A 23,842-nucleotide genomic window follows, 5' to 3' on the forward strand; every position below is an offset into this window, starting at 1 on the left:
TCCCTGGTGGCGCAAGTGGTTGAGAGTCCGCCTGCCGATGCAGGGGATACGGGTTCGTGCCCCGGTCTGGGAGGATCCCATATGCCGCGGAGCGGCTGGGCCCGTGAGCCATGGCCGCTGAGCCTGCGCGTCCGGAGCCTGCGCGTCCGGAGCCTGTGCTCCGCAACGGGGGAGGCCACAGCAGTGAGAGGCCCGCATACCGCAAAAAAAAAAAAAAAAAAGAAAAGCAACAGAAAATACAATAAAGACAAAAGTTGATTCTTCAGAAGGACAGATTAAAATTGATAAACACTGGTGACACTGTGCATGAAAAAATGAGGGAAAACACAAATAACTAATGTGGATAATTTAAAAGGTAGCATTACTAGAGATCCTACAGATATCACAGAGAGATTACTTCCAAACTTAATTTTTGAAGGAACATATACCAAAAAAAGCTGACAAACACATTTATAGGAGGAAAATCAAATACCAATATCTTTCATGAATTATAAAAATTCTACACAAAATATAAGCAAACCAAAGAGAGCAATATATAAAAGGAAAATACAGCAGAGATGTGTCTAAAAATAATGGAGAGAAAAATAATCATAGTAGAGTCAATTTTAATAGCCAAACACTACAAATAAAGTAGATACTCACCAAGAATAAAATGGATACATAGATGGTACTATAGTTCATGTAGTAACATTATACAGCATGAATATTAATGATTTGCTGCAATAAAAAATATCACAAGGGGTAATCTCAAAAATATAATATCAAACAAAGAAATCAGATACTTCTGTATGATTACATTTATATAGAGTCCCAAAACAGACAATATTAATCTATGATGTTCAAAATAGTACTGATAGTTAGTTATGGGTCTTTTATGGTGTTTTAATGTTCCATTTATTTTCTTAGGATGTGGTTACAAAGGTGTGTCATTTTGTGATAATTTATTGAGTTATACATTATAATTTGTGCATTTTCATCTGTAAGTGTTACTCCACAGAAAAATATTTATTTTTTAAAATGGCGGCCCATAGACTGCTTTACTTCTCATTTGATTTTGATACCTACAGTCCTTTGACTGGTAAACATTTTTTATTAGTTCAACTTTGTTATTGACTTAATCTAATCAAATCTATGGGCCTGATTAAGCTGGTTAATGAAGATAAGCATGGCCTTAAGAGTAATATTATATCTTTTCTAATTGATTAAACATTTCATAAACATAAAATATCATGGCAATTAGAGGGATATATAGGGCAGATCAATATTCCTTATAGTGATGTGAAATTATTCAATAATTTCAATGAATAATACAATAAATACAATTTTAGGGAAAGAGCATTTGTTATTGAAAGGTGCTTATCCTTTCTTATAGAAATTATGTGTTATTTAGGATAAACTAGAGCAAAATTTACATAACTAAATATTTGTGAATTCAATGTTGATTTCCATACAAGGAGATTATTAATTGTTTCTCAGGAGGTGTCCCAGTTTCCGAGATGTGAGTAGTGATCAGCAAAATCAGGTTGTGCAGACTTGTGCAGTTACCACTGGTAACACTCCAGCCGCCATTTTTGTAAAACTATTACAAATTCTTGTAATACCACTACACATAGACATCTTTATTCAAAGAACTGTGTGCTAGAAGGTACTTTAAAGAGTGTTCTGCTCTGGGTTTTTTTCATTCTAGGTTTTGGATTGTCAAGGCTGGGAACTCAATAGGTTGACAGTTAAAAACAGCAGCAATAAGATCAAGAAGTCAAGTGTTTGTTCTTTCAAGTAATATGAAATATATCATTCCTCTTCCATAAAAATGACTTCTTTTTTTTGTGTGTGTGTGTGTGTTTTGGGGTTTTTTTTTTTTTTTTATTTTGCGGTACGCGGGCCTCTCACTGTTGTGGCCTCTCCCGTTGCGGAGCACAGGCTCCGGACGCGCAGGCTCAGCGGCCATGGCTCACGGGCCTAGCCGCTCCGCGGCATGTGGGATCTTCCCGGACCGGGGCACGAACCCGTTTCCCCTGCATCGGCAGGTGGACTCTCAACCACTGCGCCACCAGGGAAGCCCTAAAAATGACTTCTTTTTGGTAAAATGTGCACTAATCTTATTTTAACAGAGAAGAGCAGGCATTGCTTCAGAATTTCAAACTTTACTGATTGTACCAAAAGGCAATTGTTGAGAGCTGCTCAGCAGACTGAGTTCAGTTCACACCTCCACACACAAAATCATATTCAAGACAACCCTCCAAAGCAATTTCAGTGACATGGCAACCACAGACTATTCCTGCTTACCAAAGGGAAGTCCTTTCTAGGTCACAAGCAGGAGACAGGTGTTTATTAGTTTGGGCTTTCAGATAATCTTCCCACTGTCCAAAGATCCCATTAAAGAGTACAGTAGTCATTTCAGCTTCATGACTGAGGCAAAGGTGTAGCTGTCTTTGAGAGAGCCTGTTTTCAAGATGTCCATTCACTTGAGTTTATGAGGAATGACTACTGGAGGGAAGGCAAGCATTCTTCACAGAGGGGAGAAAGCACTTTGAACTTTTTAAGCAACAGACTCTTTCAAACCATCTAGCATTGCTGACAATTATTTCCAGTTTGCTAGAGTACTACAATCATAGTTTATGATATTTTGAAAGCATAAAGCTAGGATTGGAAGCTTTGAGGCGGAAACTTCAGCCTCCATTAGCAGGGTGCATGCTATAGTTTACCTCATTTTTCACAAAGGTAGTTTTGGAAACTGGTTCCAGAGGAGACTTTGACACTGATTAATAGATCTGGCTAACACAACTGAGGCTTCTCCTCTAAGGCTCACATTCACCTTTTAAAGATCTATAATGTTTTGAATACAAATCCAGCATCATCTACATATGGAGAAATTTATAGCAAGTTAAGAAAGTTCCTCTGATGAGAAAATGCTGAGGTCTGATCTACAGACCAGTATTTTTGCAAATACATCATTTTCACTGTAGTTTGATGGATTAATCCAGACACAGACTTGTATCTTGTCCTCTGCTCAGTGGCCTCTTCCGAGAGAAGCAAATGCCCATGTCTCAGGGCTGCTGTGATTAAATGAGATCATGTTTTCAAAATACCATGCAGTAGGTGCATGATGAGTGTCATCTATTGCTTCTAGTTAACTATTATGATTTCATTAAACTGGAAAAAGTTAGCAACAATACACTGTATGCATTGGAATGAATATAACTCAGACACTGGGAGTTAGATAGATGGGGATTCCAAACTGAGGAAGATCCACTCCCAAGGTTTTTGTAAAATTTTTTAAGAAAGCAAAAGTAAAAGATTCACTAAATATTTCACTGAAAATATGGCCTTCATTGCAGTAGAGAAGCAGCTGAAAGAGTTAGACACAGAAGAAGCAAGAGAGAGCATGCACTCTGGAGTCTGTGTCAGTAGGTCTGGGAGGGGTTCTTGGCTCCCTTGCTTAGCTGTTGAGTGATCTTTGCAAATCACATAAACCTTTCTGAACCTCCTTTACCTTGTCTCTCTCTCTCTCTTTTTTAACATCTTTGTTGGAGTATAATTGCTTTACAGTGTTGTGTTAGTTTCTTCTGTATCACAAAGTGAGTCAGCTATATGTATACATATATCCCCATATCCCCTCCCTCTTGCATCTCCCTCCCACCCTCCCTATCCCACCGTTCTAGGTGGTCACAAAACACCGAGCTGATCTCCCTGCGCTATGCAGCTGCTTCCCACTAGCTATCTATTTTACATTTGGTAGTGTATATATGTCAAGGAGATGAGGACATCTTCTCTGATCTTCTCACAGGGATGTTGTAAAAATAAAATTGGACATTATGTGTCTGTGTAGATATCATCATGTTATATTTGTAAACTGCAATGGAAACTTTCACGCTGTTCACAGCTTTCTTCCCCTTTCCCTGAACTGAAATGCAAAACCTTCTTCTCTACTCTAGTCCACCCTCAGAGGACAAACTTCCCATATTAAGACAACCTTTCCTTCCTCCCATCCTCCCACCTGTTTCCAAGTTTGAAGAAGAATAGCTTTGAGAGGAGAATTTCCAGGCGGGGAGATAGAGAACCAAATCTATACCAGCAAATTCTGCCTTATATTGGTTTCCGTGGTCATTAGCTCCCCATTGCTCCCTTTTAAATAACCCACAAATGAACTGAAATCCTTTTGTTTGGCTTCCCTTGGCATAGCTGAAAACGACTGACATTTTCAAAAGCAACTTTAATAAATACATTTTCAAAACAGAAATGAAATCATTAAAAAATGCCAGTAAAACCAAAGCTTTTTCAAAAATTTATAACTCTACAGGGATGGTTGATCTTGTTTTCATATACTGGAAAATGCCAAGGAAAGTTCCTGAAGAGAACCTGTGTACCCTTTTAAATCATAATATAACAACCACTTCATAATAAAATATCCATTTGTTTATACAGTAAGAATTACCCATATATAGTAAGAGAGGGTACATTCTTCTATACTCATAAACCTGCTACCCTTTAAAGTTACTGCTCATTTCCTTCTTTGTACACTTGTCAGTAGTCTAGCCCACCTTCACTGACTCCATTTCTTCCCCATCCTTTGGTCTCTAACCCTTTGACATCTATTTTCTGTTGCCAGCAGTTCACTGATTCCAGTTTCCTTCAGGCTACCTATGAACTACAAGTTACAAAGTCTAACCCCTTCTTCTCAGTCCTTCTTCCTGCTCTGTCCTTTAGTCAGGATTCTTGGTTGTTAGTGGCAGAACCCTTACTATAAAGAGATTGAACAAGGGAAAAAGTAGCATTTATTAGAGTGATTCTAGGGAAGTGTGCAAATTAAAATAAAGTGGTAAAAAGTCAGTCTTGAGTGAGCAGGAGTGAGGGCAGTATTAAAGCCCTCTGAGATTTGAGCTCTGTCAGGACTTTCTCCTCCCATATCTCTTTACTCTCCCTCTGCATATCCCACCATGGACTAAATCCTCCAAATTGTGGGAGACAAAACCATTAGTTCTAAGTTCCAAGCTCAGATTTTCACAACTTTGTCAATCTTAATTCGTCCTCATCTTTTCCTCCCAGTCATACAGGAAGCGGTCTAAATGATTGGACTCCGGTTCCAAATTTGAGTCCCAGTAATTGTGGTCATGGGCTGAAGTACCATGTCTGACCCAGCTTGGGATTCTAGAACCCTTGTGTTTCAGGAGAGGGTAGACATGGTACTAGAACCAACGACCCCAGTTGGAACCACAATTAGTATTGGAAATACAATTTCTTCTCCACACTAATTGAAAGTTCTCTCTAATTGAAAGAAGCAAAGGAGGAAGTGCTCTTTTCTGAAGATGGGGACATGGCAAGTCAAAGTATTACTTATCTCCTGTGATCCTTTGAATATGACATGTTTTGGCCATCTCCACTTCCCTGCTTCTGTGAGACCAGAGCAGTTCTCCTGGTTATTCTCCTGTCTCTCCAGTGTTCTTTCTGGGTAACTTTTCCTGTATTGTTTCCCTCTAAATTTAGGCATTTTTGCATTCTATTCTTGTGCCAGTTCTCTTCTCTTCTAAATACTTCTCTCTTGGTATCTTTATTTTTGTAGCTAAGCAATCCTCCTTATTTAGATGACCCCCAAATATATATATATATATATCTCTAATGCATTTTTTCTACTGAATCTCGTAGACTCATATTTGGACTGTACCCTTAATAGTTCAATTGGATATATTCAAAATCAAATTTATTATCTTTCCACTTTTTTACATTTATCTTTTGTTTTGCTTGGAATAACAGGCAGTACTAGAAAATTGCTAAGAAGTTTGAAATTTTGATTCATATTGTCAGAGGCAGGAACATGGGGAGGCAGCAATTACTACTATATGGAGGTTATTAGAATTTGAGGAACTGAAGAAAAAGAGGCTAAAAGCTTTGGTCCAGAGCTGAAATTTTATAGCATTTAATCAAGGTAATGAAACACAAAACTCAAGAAAACATTGTAATTAATTCTCTTCTCTGTCTGGGTTTAGGTTTTTCGGGCTGCCTTTGTATGTGCCCTGTTATACCCTATAGCATCTTAAGGCACCACATAACACCTAATTCACAGCATTCATATTGTCCTAGTCATCATGGATCAAAGTGTCCTCCCTCCCACTCACCTTCCCCATAAAATTAGCTGTCAGGTTCTTTCAGTTTTAACTCTGTAATACCTACTTCCTTTTTTTTCTTTTAAAAAAAATACTTTTGTTAAAAATCCCTACGTTCAGGCCCTTTTTTTTCCTCCTAAACTACTTCTGAACTGGGCTCTTTTTTCTGGTCTCTTCTTGCTTCAGTACAACCAGCCTACTGATGCCAGAACAATCTGTTTAAAGTGCAGCCCTAATCATGCCACTTCTATTGATTAGAGAGAAGGAACTGGAGTAGAAAGGTAAAGGGAGGTGTCAAGTTGATGGATGATCAGATGTAGACTTTTTGAAATTAAATCTTTGGAGATACAAAGAGCTCAAGTCAAATATACTTATTATTGAGAATCTGGGGTTGATGTGTGTGTATGTGTGGATGGAAAGTAAAGTGTTTGGCTAATGGAACATCTAAAATGATGCTATCATGGACCCAGCTAATGCCATATAATTCTTCATCTTGAGGAGAAGATTGGTGAAATGCTTTTCTCTCTCATTATGCTAATCTAGTTTAACTAATACAGTTACTCAAAGCAGAAGAAAGTAGTGATGAGGAGCACAGATTCTAAAGTCAGATGACCACATTGGAATCTTGGACCTCCAACCTAACAAGTGTGCAACTGTGTAAAATTATTTTAACATCTTTGAGTCTCAACGACCTCTGCTGTAAAATGAGGATTGTTGTGTGGATTTATTTATTGAATAGTTAATATTAGATTACTATGTCAATTTATTGTGTGGCTTATACTGTGGATAATATCAGATAACCTATATATATCATATAGAACAGTGCTTACAAAGTAATAGTAATAATAATAACTGACATTGAGTGATTGCTATGTATTAGGTGCTGTTCTAAGCACTACTGATAAGCAGTGCTTAAAATGCTATTTAATCTTGATAAGATGCTATTTTACATAATGTACTGTTATTATTTCTTTTTTTACACATGAGGAAAATGAAGTGCAGGGATGTTAATTACCTTGCCCAAAGTCATATGTCGAATATATGACGGTATCAGAATGCAAAGCGGTAGTCACGCTCAGAGCCTGTGATTTTTCACTCTGTACTACACTTACCTTCCTGCTAATGATAACAGTATACTTTTCCTATCTCAATCGTGATCATTTTGCATCTCCAGAATTGAGTGAGACTGGATGAGGGAATCAGCAACTCACATTCTCATAAATCTTCAAGTTTCCCATTGCCTGAAGAATAAAATCCACAGTACTTATTTAACTAAAGGTTTTTTGTAATCTGGTTTAGACTCACATTTTCAGCTTTATCTTCTGTTTCTTTTAAATAATCATAGAATATGATAGAAAACTCTCAGCTCCTTCTAGGTTAACAAGCACATTTATTTTTTCAGTTTCTTAATTTTTTACCTTGGCTCTCTGCTGGGAATGCCCCTCACTCCCAATGAAAATCCTTCACCATCTTATGGCCCCGAAAAAAGGTCCTTTTTTTTGGGTACATACTCTCCATGAAGAATTCCTCAAACTTTTATTCTGTTTACCAATAGCAAAATTTTGCAGCATTTAATGTGAATGATTTTAGTTATAAAAGAATCAAGATTACACATTTATCCCAAAGTCATTTCTCTAGAATTAACATGTTTTGAGATACTGAAATATCACTGAAAAGTCTCATGTTTTCTTAATTGTTTTTACAGCTAGATGGACCAAAGCAAGACAGTGATTTGTAGAGTAGTTGTGCCTAAAACATCTGTTCACTTCTTAGAAAGGATATTAGACTTAAAACCTCAATTTGGAAATTTGTTGGAAAGAGTCCTAGCACAAAGTTTAAAAGGATTGACCAGCTGACTAATGGGATAGTAATTTGGGGAAATTAGAGGATTTCCCTTTTAGAAGATAAGGTAGAATATACTTTGAATTCATACTGAGGGAACTATACTTGAGGAGTTAATTAGGGTAAATACTTTGGCAGTTTTGGGGGCCCACCACTTAGGAAAAGATTCAAACATTTCTGGCAAAAAGAAATTCCCTCATGGGGCCCTATTTAGCTTTGGGCTATTGATCAGATATTTTAATGTGGTTGTAGTTATTGGATTACAGATGGGGAGATCCTGCAGTCTCAAAAATGCATAGAGATCATCTTTAGAACCATGTGAATTAATGGTTCAGTTGCTGATAAAGATGGAGCCTCTGGATTTATCTTCTTGAAACAACACTGTTGACAACAGCCTCAGTCACTACCACTCAGGTAATATGCAGAGTCTCCCATTGATATCTCTTGGTATCTGAATTTTACTTTTGAGAGGATGAGTTGCTTATAAAAATATCTCATTTAAAAATGTTGGTTACTGTCATAGAGAGGTTTTCACAGAGGATATTTAATCGTATCCTTTTGAACAAAGACAGGTCATCCTGAGTTGGGGAGGTCTCTTTGTATTGTGCAAATATACAACTTTGGGTGGGACACAAGTGGAGATTTGAGGAAGGGATTCCTATAGCACTAGCCAGGACCACTGAATCAGCCTTGTTGACCAAATGACAGAAATTGCAGCTGCTTTTGCTCACCTCTGTCACCCCCATATGATTATCACTTGCTATGTGATTTTTCCAGGTTTATTTGGCTTTTTAACAGATAGAGCTAAATAAAATCCTTTCCTTGATTGCCTAGATATAGAGATACTGTAAATAAACTGTACATAGAAAGAAAAGTCTTGAGAAGAAAATGAAGAAAAGTGATGTATGTTATACAGACTTCAGAAAGGTACCTGTAGAATAGTATGAAAAATAGGACAAACAGCTTTCCTTCTAATTTCTCCATTCACTATTCTAAATATATGTATGATAAGATACAGGGACAGCAATAATGGGGACAAAAAGTATATTTTTACCCAGCCCTCTCTAAAATGGAATTAAGCAAAAATATTTCTAGTAATTAAAAACTTTTTAAACTGTTTACTAAGTAATCTAGAATTTAATACAAATGTTTCTGTGGATTTGTTAAGGGTGCCTGTAGACTCAAATGGGGGGTGGGACTGCTTTTGGAAACCTTTAAACTTTCCTCAAAATGTCACAAAATTTCTACTGTATCAGCACCTCTTGAGATTCTAATTAAAAATACGGATTCTTAAAATTTACCTCAGACATACAGAGTCAGAATTTTGGGAGGTGGATCTGGGAAATAAGCATTTAAAACAGGTTTACTATGAGTATGAGTTTTGTTATGAATGTTTGAAAACCATTTGTTTAAGGAAATCTCAGACATTTGCCTAGGATCTTAACTATTACTGATATGTACAGAACAGGAACACAATCTTCTTAAGATGAAAAACAGTCTATCACTTTGTTTGAGAAGAGTAGATTGGGAATCTTAATTATGTTTTCGGTAAACCTACCAACAGGAAAGGTGACTCCAAGTGGTTCAGAGGAGAAAATATAGGTGATATTCCCTATACTGGGCTGGAAGAGAATTCTCCTAATGTGAGGCAGAACTTAGAAGAAAAAGCTCATATTTTTGGAGTAGTGATCATTCTATTGCCCCTGAATAAACACAGCTGTGCTAGTTACTAGAGATGTAAAGATGAATAAGACAACATGGCTATCCTTAAGGAGTTGACATTATTTTGGGGAGGCTGACTTGAAAATAAATAATGGCAAGAACAGAATCAGTCATAAGACAGCACAAAGGAGGGAAGGATCAGGGAATGATCCATTAAATTAATTCTTGAAGGATGAGTTGAAATATCCAGATGATTGGTAATGGAAAAGTATAGGTGACAAGATTGAATTTTAGGCCAAGGAACAATATGTGTAAAGACATTGACATCTGAAACAACATAATGTATTTGCTGAGCTGCAGATAATTTGATTTGGCTGAAATGTCTAGAACTGTGCATTTGATAGATTTCAGGTCCTAGCTGTACAATGCTTAAAATTCAGAATAGACTCTGTGAGAATAGTCGAAAGTAAGTAAACCCTAGAGAAGGCTTCAAGATGATCCTCTCCTGTCCTGTCAGTAACTATTTTGACCTCTTTATCTGTACTTTTTCCTTAAATGATTCTTTCCTGCTCTGTGGCTTTAAATACCAACTCTGTTGAGGATTTCTGATGGATATCTGCAGAACCAGTGCCAGATTGGTATCTTATTTCCCACGTCACCTCTCCATTTGGCCTCTAAATGATAACATATTCAAGGTGGAACTCCCGATTTCACCCTCATCAACCTACACCTGGCTCAGTTTTCTCCATCTCATCCAAACAGTTGTTGAAGCTGAACTCCAAAGAATTCTTCTTAATTTCTCTTTTTCTATCATCTCTCGTACTCATTTATCCGTTTTTATCTGAAAAATATGTTCCAGAATATTCTACCTCTCTTGATTGCCCTTACTCTCCATCACCACAACCATCATTAGGATTCCATCTAAAATAGTAATTCTAACAACTGGCTAGTTACTATTCATCACATTGCCCTGCTGTTTTCCTTTATTATATTTATTGATGTTTCTAGTTACCTTGTTGATGATATGTGTTTTTCCCCACTAGAATTAAGTTCTCTGTGATAGGGTCCCTTTCTCTTTTATTCACTACTGTATTGCTTCCAGCTGGAACCGTGCCTGGCACAGAATACACCAAGGGTATCTGCTATAAATATCTGTTGAACAAATGAAAAAATAAAGGGAGTATTTTCAACTAAAACAATGATGAACACAATCTCTAGAATTACCAGTAAACCAGCCATCAGCCATATGTGGCTATTTAAATTCAATTTAAAATTAATTAAACTTAAACAAAATTCTAAATTTAGTTCCTCAGTTGCATTAGCCACAACTCAAGTGTTCAACAGTCACATGTAGCTAGTGATTACTGTGTTAAACACACAGAAATAGAACACATCATTTTTGCAGAAAGCTCTACTGGGCAGCACTCTATTCTAGAGAATGAAGTGTTTAAGCCATAATAAAAGAATAGGTGTTAAAGGAAGAAAATTTCGAACCTAGACAGGTTATATAATTTAAGGAGTAAGTGAAAAGCCATGAGATTTTCTTTTAAAGAGCTCTTTTAAATAAGATAAATTCTCAGCTCCAGAGAAGGCTTAGCAGCCATATAGCCTAGAGGTGGGTCTTTGACTTTTGACCTCCCAAGGTCCCTCTTGGATCTACACATTATTCTTGTGATCATAATTACACTTGCATTGTGCCAGCCAAATGCTAAATCGTTCACTGAATCCACAGAAGACATGGTCTTTGATTGCAAGGAATTTTTCAAGACTCTTTTCAAACTGTATTTAAGAATAGATCACATATTGTAAGAGCTTTAATGAAAAGATTCATGATGATTGATGATTGAGAAAATGTGGGTGACAAAGCCCACGATTTCAAAGCATTTCCTTGTCCTGTTTAATTTACAAATTAGAAGAAATTGACTTGTCCTTTTTAATTTGCAAAACTTCAGAAACTCTCCAGTTTAAACTACTAACAATCATAGCCAGGTTTTATTAGATCTTGACCTACGGGCTTGTCAGACTTCTTCTAGCAGGCTAGTGTATCTTCTAGCTCATTCCCAGAGTGCCTTACAGCTGCCTTCCTTGTTACGGCAAAACCAGTCAGAGCTCTTTGGAATAGTCCCTGAGACAATATTTTAAAGGAGCTTTTTACTGAGTCTGAATACAAAGGTATCCATGGGGCTTGTTTGTTTTCAATTCAAGTCAAGCGACAAGAGAGGACATTGCTTGTCTGAGAAAATACGATCATGGTTCAGAGAATTCTTCTGTTCCATAGAGAGGGAGCATGCTGAGAAGAGAGCAAGAGGGACAGCAGAGGGATGGAAAACCCTTGTTTTTGAAAAACCAGCTCTGGCCTAACTTTACAGAATGGCGAATCTGCATGTGACTCCTACCTGGAGAAAGGCAGTTTATTTGATATTCAAAGGAATGAAAGAGCATCAGAGAAGGCTTTCATGAGCTGTTTTCATCTTTGCTGGCTTGCAATGTCGTCGTGTATTTCAGGCCAATAGAGTTTGCATCAGTTCAGTTGACAGGACTTCATGAATTTTAATATCCTAACTTCATATTCATGTTGGTGTTGATGCATCCTTGCACCTTTTTTCCCCTTCATTTTTTTTAGTAAAAATCTGGATTTGTGCCCAAAGTACAGAGCATTGTCATTCTGTAAATTATGTGAAACAGTTAATGCAGGTTAAATGAAAAATTGCATGAGTTTGTGTAATTGGTTTCAACAAATCCATAGGCTATAGTAGGTTTCATTTGAATTAGTAAAATAGAAGACACATTGCATCATTTTGCTCCTGGGCTCTTGGATTTGTTTAAATTCGACTCCTTCACAAAATCTTTCAATACCTTTCAGTCTTGGGTTTAGACAACCTGGGAGTTGGTTTGTGATGTCACTGCAAGAGAGTATTAAAACTTTGTATGGCTGCAGAAAAACAGATAATGCATTTTGAAGGTTATGTTCATACATAAAAAGATGAATACAAAACCACACAGCTACTATTTGGTTATTTATTGTCTAAGAGACCTGAGTTTGACACTTTGGAATGATGTTTTCACATGAGTAACTATGGTTCTCCTAATTAACATATGGTATTTGGTCACCTGCATGTTCAGTTACCCAGAGAGGGAATGTGCACATTATAATTTGAGGTGCAGAGAAACTAGCATAAAAGGGAAAGGTTATGCTGATAGAGAAAGATACACACATCCACAGTTGCATGAAAAAAGCAGTTCAATCAGCATATTTGTTTTTCCATTCTGCAACATATTACCGTAGGGAAGACAAAATTTGTTTCTTGAATAGTCAACACCAGAACAAATTTCTAGTCTTGCTACATAATAGATGTTACTTAGAGACGCAGAAGTGCATAAATAGCTGAAAAGTTGCAGTTCTAGATACAATAATTCAGAGTTCTTGAACACAGGTGTGTCATTGCTCTGCTTGGTTTTAAGTTATGTTGTCGTCATACCAAATCCAAGCCCATCCTAGGAAACTGAGACAGAACTTTTATCAGCTTTCATTGCATTCAGCTAGTTGTAGAGTTTCTTGTGGGTTGCAATGCCTTAAAGGTTAGCTCACCAACTCAATATTGTTTCCTTAAAATATATTGTCTAAATAGTGCTAACAGTGAGAGTATAAGGATTGCTGTGCCTTTCTGAATTTTTGGTTTAGAAACAATAAGAATTTCTGATTTAGAGGGCAAGAGAATTAAGTTCAAATATTTGACCTTTTATTAGAAGATATGTAAACTTAAATCCTGATTTCCCTTTGGAAAATTGTATTGGTATATAGATTTCCTTAGCTTCATTAAATATAATATTTTTGGCAATGGCTGTAAACATTTTCACCCAGTACTCCTTCCAAGATGATCATCTCAAAGTTATCATCTCAAACCAAATGTCAAGAAATTTTTTTTTAATATTTCTAAGCACATAGATAAAATAATTATTTTTGAAAAAGGGAAAGTTGAAGAAGCATCTTTCCTTTCTTTAATCAGTTATTTCAGAAATGAGAAAGGCTTTACTTGAGACCATGGTTCCATAAGAGAGTATGAGTCTATAAAAAGAGGATAATTAACAAAGGGCAAGGCCAGGCTGTTACACAACGGAATAAGTGTAGCCATCAAACTTTAAAGCTGAATGGGGCTTTAAAGAGCTTTGTCCACTTGCATATAAGCCAGAAGGGGAAGGCTATGACTACCTTACTCATTGATCTCCCTGCTCCCTCCAAGTAGCTAACACAATGTTGGAATGAAGTAGATTAATAAACACTTGTTGAATAAATAAAAGAACCCAGAGGGACTTCCTTGGTGGTCCAGTGGTTAAGACTTCACCTTCTAATGCATGCGGTGTGGGTTCGATCCCTGGTCGGGAAGCTAAGATCCCACATGCCTCGTGGCCAAAAAACCACAGCATAAAACAGAAGCAGTATTGTAATAAATTCAATAAAGACTGTAAAAATGGTCCACATCAAAAAAAAAACTTTAAAAAAAATATATAAATGAACCCAGAGAGGGGAGTGGGTTTTCCAAGTGAAAACAATGTTACAGTTTTACGGTGGATTCAAGAATCAAATCTAAGCCCTTTGTAGTCTGACTTATGATATGATGCTCTTTCATGACTCTGGTACTTTTGAAAATTTTTACAGGCAAACTCTTAGCAACCTGAAGACAGCCAAATCGAGCAGTGATCATTATAAGCATCTTCATTTTCAGTGGGGTAAATATTTTCTCAGACAAGGTGAACTCTTGCTGCAATAAATATAACTTTGGGGGGAAAACTTATGGGAAAATAAAAAGCCACCATTTAAGGTCCAGTCATACAGGTCTAAGACCTTAGGGTTGGGGGACCTCCAAGATGGCGGAGGAGAAAGACATGGAGATCACCTTCTTCCCCACAAATATATCAAAAATACTTCTACATGTGGAACAACTCCTACAGAACACCTAATGAAAGCTGGCAGAAGACCTCAGACTTCCCAAAAGACAAGAAACTCCCCACGTACCTGGGTAGGGCAAAAGAAAAAAGAAAAAACAGACACAAAAGAATAGGGATGGAACCTGCACCTCTGGGAAGGAGCTGTGAAGGAGGAAAAGTTTCCACACACTAGGAAGCCCCGTCACTGGTGGAGATGGGGGGTGGGTGGGGGGAAGCTTCAGAGCCATGGAGGAGAGCACAGCAAAAGGGGTGCAGAGGGCAAAGCAGGGAGATTCCCACACAGAGAATTGGTGCCGACCAGCACTCACCAGCCTGAGAGGCTTGTCTGCTCACCTGCTAGGTGGGTGGGGGCTGGGAGCTGAGGCTTGGGCTTCAGAGGTCAGATCCCAGGGAGAGGACTGGGGTTGCCTGCGTGAACACAACCTGAAGAGGACTAGTGCACCCCAGCTAGCTGGGAGGGAGTCCGAAGAAAAGTCTGGACCTGCTTAAGAGGCAAGAGACCATTGTTTCAGGGTGCACGAGGAGAGGGGATTTCTTCCCTGTCTGCCCACAGAAGGCAGAGCACCAACTAAACCAGCTCCAGAGATGGGTGCAAGTCACAGCTATTATCTCAGACCCCAGAGACAGGCATGAGATACTAAAGCTGCTGTTGCAGCCTGTGCTCCACAACGGGAGAGGCCACAACAGTGAGAGGCCCGTGTACTGCAAAAAAAAAAAAAAAAGCTTCCAATAAACAAAAGCCCAGGACCAGATGGCTTCACAGGCGAATTCTATCAAACATTTAGAGAAGAGCTGACACATATTCTTCTCAAACTCTTCCAATATATAGCAGAGGGAGGAACACTCCCAAACTCATTCTATGAGGCCACCATCACCCTGACACCAAAACCAGACAAAGATGTTACAAAGAAAGAAAACTACAGGCCAATATCACTGATGGACATAGATGTAAAAATCCTCAACAAAATACTAGCAAACAGAATCCAACAGCACATTAAAAGGATCATACACCATGATCAAGTGGGGTTTATCCCAGGAATGCAAGGATTATTCAATGTATGCAAATCAGTCAATGTGATACACCATGTTAATAAATTGAAGGATAAAACCATATGAGAATCTCAATAGATGCAGAAAAAGCTTTCGACAAAATTCAACACCCATTTACGATAAAAACTCTCCAGAAAGTAGGCATAGAGGGAACTTATCTCAACATAATAAAGGTGATATATTGAGAAACCCACAGTCAACATCGTTTTCAGTGGTGAAAAACTGAAAACATTTCCTCTAAGAACAGGAACAAGATAAGGTTGTCCACTCTCACCAGTATTATTCAACATAGTTTTGCAAGCTTTAGCCACAGCAATCAGAGAAGAAAATGAAATAAAAGGAATCCAAACGGGAAAAGAAGAAGTAAAGCTGTCACTGTTTGCAGATGACATGTAACTATACATAGAGAATCCTAAAGATCCTACCAGAAAACTACTAGAGCTAATCAATGAATTCGGTAAAGTAGCAGGATACAAAATTAATGCACAGAAATCTCTTGCATTCCTATACACTAATGATGAAAAATCTGAAAGTGAAATTAAGAAAACACTCCCACTTACCACTGCAACAAAAAGAATAAAATATCTAGGAATAAACCTATCTAAGGAGACAAAAGACCTGTATGCAAAAATTATAAGACAGTGATGAAAGAAATTAAAGATGATACAAATAGATGGAGAGATATACCATGTTCTTGGATTGGAAGAATCAACACTGTGAAAAGGACTATACTTCCCAAAGCAATCTACAGATTCAATGCAATCCCTATCAAACTACCAATGGCATTTTTCACAGAACTAGAACAAAGAATTTCACAATTTGTATGGAAACACAAAAGACACTGAATAGCCAAAGCAGTATTGAGAAAGAAAAACGGAGCTTTGAGGAGTCAGGCTCCTGGACCTCAGACTATACTACAAAGCTACAGTAATCAAGACAGTATGGTACTGGCACAATAACAGAAGTATAGATCAGTGGAACAGGATAGAAAGCCCAGAGATAAACCCACACACATATGGTCACCTTATTTTTGATAAAGGAGGTGCGAATATACAATGGAGAAAAGACAGCCTCTTCAATAAGTAGTGCTGGGAAAACTGGACAGCTCCATGTAAAAGAATGAAATTAGAACACTCCCTAACACCATACACAAAAATAAGCTCAAAATGGATTAAAGACCTAAATGTAAGGCCAGACACTATAAAACTCTTAGAGGAAAACATAGGCAGAACACTCTATGACATAAATCACAGCAAGATCTTTTCTGACCCACCTCCTAGAGAAATGGCAATAAAAACAAAAATAAACAAATGGGATCTAGTATCACCTCACACTGGTCAAAATGGCCATCATCAAAAAATCTACAAAAAATAAATGCTAGAGAGGGTGTGGAGGAAGGGTTACCCTCTTGCCCTGTTGGTGGGCATGTAAGTTGATACGGCCACTATGGAGAACAGCATGGAGTTTCCTTAATAAACTAAAAATATAACTACCATATGACCCAGCAGTCCCACTACTGGGCATATACACTGAGAAAACTAATTCAAAAAGAGTCGTGTACCACAATGTTCATTGCAGCTCTATTTATAGTAGCCAGGACATGGAAGCTACCAACATGTCCATTGACAAATGAATGGATAAAGAAGATGTGGCACATATATACAATGGAATATTATTCAGCTATAAAAAGAAATGAAATTGAGTTATTTGTAATGAGGTGGATGGACCTAGAGTCTGTCATACAGGATGAAGTAAGTCAGAATGAGAGAAAAAAAAAAAGTATGCTAACACATATATATGGAATCTAAAAAAAAAATGGTTCTGATGAACTTAGGGGCAGGACAGGAAAAGAGACGCAGACGTAGGGAATGGACTTGAGGACACGGGGCAGGGGAAGGATAGCTGGGATGAAATGAGAGAGTAGCATTTCCATATATACACTACCAAATATAAAATAAATAGCTAGTGGGAAGCAGCTGCATAGCACAGGGAGATCAGCTCGGTGCTTTGTGCCCACCTGGACTGGTGGGATAGGAAGGGTGAGAGTGAGATGCAAGAGGGAAGGTATAGGGGGATATATGTGTACGTATAGCTGATTCACTTTGTTATACAACAGAAACTAATGCAACATTGTAAAGCAATTTTTTTTGTGTGTGTGGTATGCGGGCCTCTCACTGTTGTGGCCTCTCCCGTTGCGGAGCACAGGCTCCAGACGCGCAGGCTCAGCAGCCATGGCTCACAGGCCTAGCCACCCCGCGGCATGTGGGATCTTCCCGGACTGGGGCACGAACCTGTGTCCCCTGCATCGGCAGGCGGACTCTCAACCACTGCGCCACCAGGGAAGCCCTGTAAAGCAATTTCGTGCCAATAAAGATGTTAAATAAATAAAAAAGAAAAAAGATCTAGGGTCAATGGTATCATTTTGGCTAGTACTTTCCCAGTTTCAGCACTGGAATTTCCATGTCTCAGGAACCCCTCAGTCCAGGTCAAATCAAGATGGTTAATCATCCTATTCAGATTTGCAAGAGGCATAATAAGATTGGGGGATGGTTTCTGAGAATATAAGAAACCCATAAGTGTACACATTTTCTCAAAAATATCTGTCTCATTTTGGTATTTTAGGGGAAGTAATAATTTATATCTTTATAAATAAGCACAAGATATCAAAGGAACATTCACTATCTACCTTAAAATTTCTGAGGTTCTCTGCTGCGCAAAAATTATTTGGGTGGAAAAGTATGAGAATATCCGATACCTTGGTTGGGCTGAAAGATATGGGTGAATGCAATGACTACAAAAGTTTGTATATTTGGAAGTTCTCATGTGACCAAATAAGGCATACTCACATAAGACATTAATAAAGATAAAATATATGATACAGCAGGAAAAAGAAAGCATAGGTAGTTTTTGAATAGTCCAAGGCTTCCAGAGGCAGCTCCCCAGGGCCCTCTCAGTCACACAGGTTGAATATGCTTTGTCTTTGGATTATGAATTATCCAAGATATGTGAGAGACATTTTATTTTTGAGAGAGCTCATGCACTAGTTTCCTGCATGTTTTTTTTTTTTTTTTGTACTCTGCTAATGACACAGCTAAAAGTGGGCTGAGTAACCAATGAAACCACATGCAAGCCATCAAGCTATATAGCCTAGACATTGCAAACAAGCTAGTATAGAATACTTCCAGGGAAGTTTTGAACTTTAAATAACAGAGTATATCTATCATGTCTCATCTTTATCTGACCATTCCCAAAGGTAAGCATAGAGTTACTCAAGTCCAACTATCCAGCTGCAAGTTAACCCTAACCACACACCGTAGATAGTTATTGGAGGTTACTCCTTAGTATTTTCATAGTAAGAAGATGAGCTTAGAATGGAGTAATTTATGAACAATGGCTATAAAATAATGAAAATAACTGGAGAGTAAGTCTCAGGATACTAGAACTAGGAGATAATTTTTGATGCCTGAATCCTGACTTAGAATAAATGAAATGAAGTATTACTTTACGATTCAGGTTGTAAACCCATGGAACTTCATTTTCTATGAGAAGGTTTGAGAAGAATATATCAATGACTTCAAAGAGGTTTTAGTAACTCATGTTGACTTAACCTTGATGGGATTTTAAGGAGGTAGGAATTGTTTGCAGATATTCTTTTTTAAAAAAATTTTTATTTATTTATTTATTTATTTTTGGGTGTGTTGGGTCTTCGTTTCTGTGAGAGGGCTTTCTCTAGTTGCGGCGAGCAGGGGCCACTCTTCATCACAGTGTGCGGGCCTCTCATTATCGTGGCCTCTCTTGTTGTGGAGCACAGGCTCCAGACACGCAGGCTCAGTAGTTGTGGCACACGGGCCTAGTTGCTCTGCGGCATGTGGGATCTTCCCAGACCAGTGCTCGAACCCGTGTCCCCTGCATTGGTAGGCAGATTCTCAACCACTGCGCCACCAGGGAAGCCCGTTTGCAGATATTCTTGAGTCTGAGTTTAGTATCAAAAATACTGACATACCTCTCCATTATAACTCCATAGATGCTCTGATAGAGAACTAATGTTCTGCTCAACAGATCATACATATCACTCAGGGTAGCATTTCTCCTGTTCTTAGTTGAGTCATTTTATCAAGACTCAGGATGTGAGATATGGCAGCTAGAAAATCTGGTAAGCTGGCCCATGTTCATTGGTCAGTTCCATAATCAGGTCCCACTTACTTTGTTCATCTGATCCACTACTATTCTCCACTCTCCATTATCTTGAATCCCTTTACATCTATCTGCCATTGGCTCACACTGGGCTAGTCACTGTTTTCTGATCTTCCAGGCTCTTCTTCACCACCCTTGCATTTGAAAATGTAATTCTATATTCAGGGAAAATTGGCAAAATCAGCATTTGTCGTCTTCCTCTTTAACTGTTATATCTTCTTCTTATCTGAGTCAAAATTACACTTGCAGTTGACCCATTGTAAATGCTCAAAATGGTTGCTAAGTAAATGAATGGATATTGGTGTATTTTCCTCCTGAAAATGTATATTTCACATGTATATGTATATGTATATTTCAATGGGGGTAATTTCTTTACACACATAAATGATCTGAATATATCATTTAATTAGGGAGAAGAAAATTGTATTTAGGTACACATGTAGCCTCACACTAAGCTTCAAATGGCACCTTCATAGGAGATCTGCACACTTCATTGCATTTTCCACATTGATGTTTAGAGGAATCTGTCAATCTTGAATCACACCAATCTCTGGACTGCTCATCATCTAGCATCATAAGATTGTGCAAAAAAGAGAGATAAAAGCATAGAGAATTCTGTATTAGGCATAATTTGACAATCTAGAATATAGAAGTGGAAAACTGTCATTTCTGAAGAGTATCGTACATATATGTGTATGTGGTTTTCCTAACTCAGGTGAAAATGTAAATAAAATGACATTTTAAAATGACATGTAAAATTATGAATTTAAATATTTAAAAACATATAAATACGAAAATATGGAGTAAAATGGTACTTCCATTTTTAATTTAAAAATAACTGGTTTTGATTGTATAATTAATAATTTTTTTCTTTCACAAAACTCCATCATATCATAAGAATACATTCATTCCACTATTCCACATAAATGACAAGCCAGTTTATTACTGGCCAGCTTTAAGCAAAGAAATAGGACACATTTAATAAAAAAAAAATCCTGCATTTTCTCCTGTATATCCCTATTAGGTCATCCACACAGAAACTTCTCTGTAGCTACTGGTAAAAGCTTTTTATCCAGATATAGTACTTATTGGACTGAGCATTTTAAAAGGATGTAGACGTTATTTCCAGTTCAGCCCAATTTATTTTCAATATGAATTTGTTCAGATATTCTCTCATCCTTTTCTTTTTGCATATAACTTATCTTCAAGCCTAATTCATGTGAACATCCTTTTGCAATGATGTAAAGATTTTCAAGAACCTGCACCTCCAGCAGTTAAAATTACTTACAGTAGAATAATTTCAGCTTGGTCTTAGTTTTGTTTTTTATTGATTCATTTTTTAAGGGGAGGGTAGGGAACTTGGCCTATTCTTTTGGTTATTCTGTAAGCCTTTTTTCTAAACCATAGTAAGTCTTACAACTCTTAAAAAAAAAAAAAAAAAAAAAAACAGTGAACTTTTCATTGCTTGCCCTGCAAGGCTAATTCTTGTTAAAAGCCTGTTTGAGTAGATGCTGCCAGTTGAATTTTAAGTTCTAACTAGGTGTCCCATGCCATGGTTACAACTTTCAATTCCCTCTCCTTCCACTTTCCAATAGAGAACAATTAAGAAATGATCAGGATCAGTTATGATTTGTGGTTTCTCTCATAGGTTACCACAGAGAAATATATGACTCCTACCAAGCTTTCATCTGTGAATTATGGGGAGCAGGGAACTGATTCAGGGTCTTCCTACAGGGCTGCCAGCATGCTGATGAATCAAACATAAGCCTGACAGTGAAGCAAGAAAACAAAAATTAATTAAAATAATTTTTGGACACAAAAGTAATACATTAGCATTATTGAACATTTAAAAAATACAAGGGAATATTAGAAATATAAAATTATCATTATGCTACCACCCAAGAAATATTAATATTAAAAAAAAATCTTCCCGTGAGCCATGGCCACTGAGCCTGCGCGTCCGGAGCCTGTGCTCCGCAACGGGAGAGGCCACAACAGTGAGAGGCCCGCGTACTGCAAAAAAAAAAAAAAAAATCTTTATATAGTAAAAAACTGAGGACATGTTGTATTTACCTTGCTTCTTTTTATGCTATTTTAGTGTTTTCACAATTCTTAACATGATTTTGAATAGCTTTATAATGTTCCATTATGTGGGTTTCCATAATAACCTGGAGTTACTTTTTTTTTTTTTTTTTTTTTTTTTCTTTTTGCGGTATGCGGGCCTCTCACTGTTGTGGCCTCTCCCCTTGCGGAGCACAGGCTACGGATGCGCAGGCCCAGCGGCCATGGCTCACGGGCCCAGCCGCTCCGCGGCATATGGGATCCTCCGAGACTGGGGCACGAACCCGTATCCCCTGCATCGGCAGGCGGACTCTTAACCACTGCGCCACCAGGGAGGCCCAACCTGGAGTTACTTTGATGTAAAATTTGGAGATGAGACCCAGTTCTAGAATTTAAATTTCTATCTTACCAAATATATGTTTGTTGATTTTAAAAAAATTATACGTCCCTCATTTTCATGGGGTTCCTGTCCTTTGTGGATAACTGCAGTGACATTGGAGTACATCATCCCTGGTGTTTCTACTCATGGCACTTACTAACTGTAAAGGTATTTCAAGGAATGCTGAGAATAGAACTCTACATCACATGTGCTAACTAATGTGAGCTTCAGAGTCTCAGTTTGGTTTTGATTGCTCTTCCGAAGCACTTTCTGAACAGGGCACTGTTTTAATGTCACAGAATCCTCCAGAGGGAAGAAACAATGCATCACGAATCTGCATGAAAAGGTAGCTAGATGAGAGCTGAATGTAATTCTTTTGTTGAAGGCAGGGCAAATTATAGCAAAGTGCCACTGTAGCAAGTTTCCAAACAAATCCATAATAAAAAACTCAGCTGAAGATAGCATTGCAGCAGAGAGTTGGCCAAAGGCCATATTTTTTGAAATCCAGAAAAAAACATATATTTCTCACCTTCAAACATGGCAGTTGAATTGATGATCTCTCTTTGTTTCTTTCTGTTTTCATTCTCTTTACTCCTGCCCTTACTCTTAGTATGTGCCTTAGATGATAAATTGTCAGTGTTTGCGGATTTTCTTGTATGATCCAAATTTCATTACTTAACCAGCAGCCTAAATCACCTTCATTGAGTGTAGTCCTTGATCAGTCTCCTTAAATTCATATTGTTTATTGGCACAGCTTTGAAACTCATTTCCAGAAATTTCACGTCCCATTTCCACTCTCATACACAGATTTACTCCATCCACACCCGCACACTCAGGCACATGCATTCAAATTGTTTCCGAAGTTTGCGCTTCTCTCTCAGCTGACTTTTGTTGTCATATCACCCCCTCCCCTTACCATCTCATAGAACTAAAAGACCATGAGCCCCGAGACAGAAAATCACGTTGGAAACTGCCTGGGTCTGAGGTCCAGAAGAACTTCAGTATCAGACTGAAGCTGCCATTGATCAGGTGTGTAAAATCAGGCAATTTACATTCCTTTTGTCACTCAGTTTCCTTAAAAAGAGACAATGAATGAGCTTATACCTGAAATCCTAAATGAAATTACTTAATAAATAATGCAGGTAATTTTCATAAATAAAATAACAGAAATAACCCTGTGTAAGACAATAGCAAGTCCTGAGAACTGCAGACAAATGAAAACTATATATCCAGTATAAAAGCATTAAAATGTGTGGCCCCAAACAAACAGATAAGCAAACAAAACAAAACCACACTCTCTGCTACCTGGATTCAGTCCATGGACTAGCAGTGTGCAGCCAAAGTTTAGATTCTCTCTTTCTCTTCCTACCTCTGAAACTCTATAACATTCCAGTGTCAAAATTCTTTACAGAAAGAATTTTTAACAATAGCCAAAGCTAAAGAGGAGAGGAAAAAGAGGATGTTGGACTACTTTCAGTATCTTGTTATCAAACCTCACACTGTATACCTGAAGACACCCAAGAATAAGGAACAGGCTTGGGAGCCAGACATAGTTCCCAATCAGGAAGAAGTAAGCTTTGTTAACACTTTGTTAGGGATGATGGAT

This window comes from Mesoplodon densirostris, chromosome 12 (genome assembly GCF_025265405.1).
Source record: "Mesoplodon densirostris isolate mMesDen1 chromosome 12, mMesDen1 primary haplotype, whole genome shotgun sequence".
Classification (NCBI taxonomy): domain Eukaryota; kingdom Metazoa; phylum Chordata; class Mammalia; order Artiodactyla; family Ziphiidae; genus Mesoplodon; species Mesoplodon densirostris.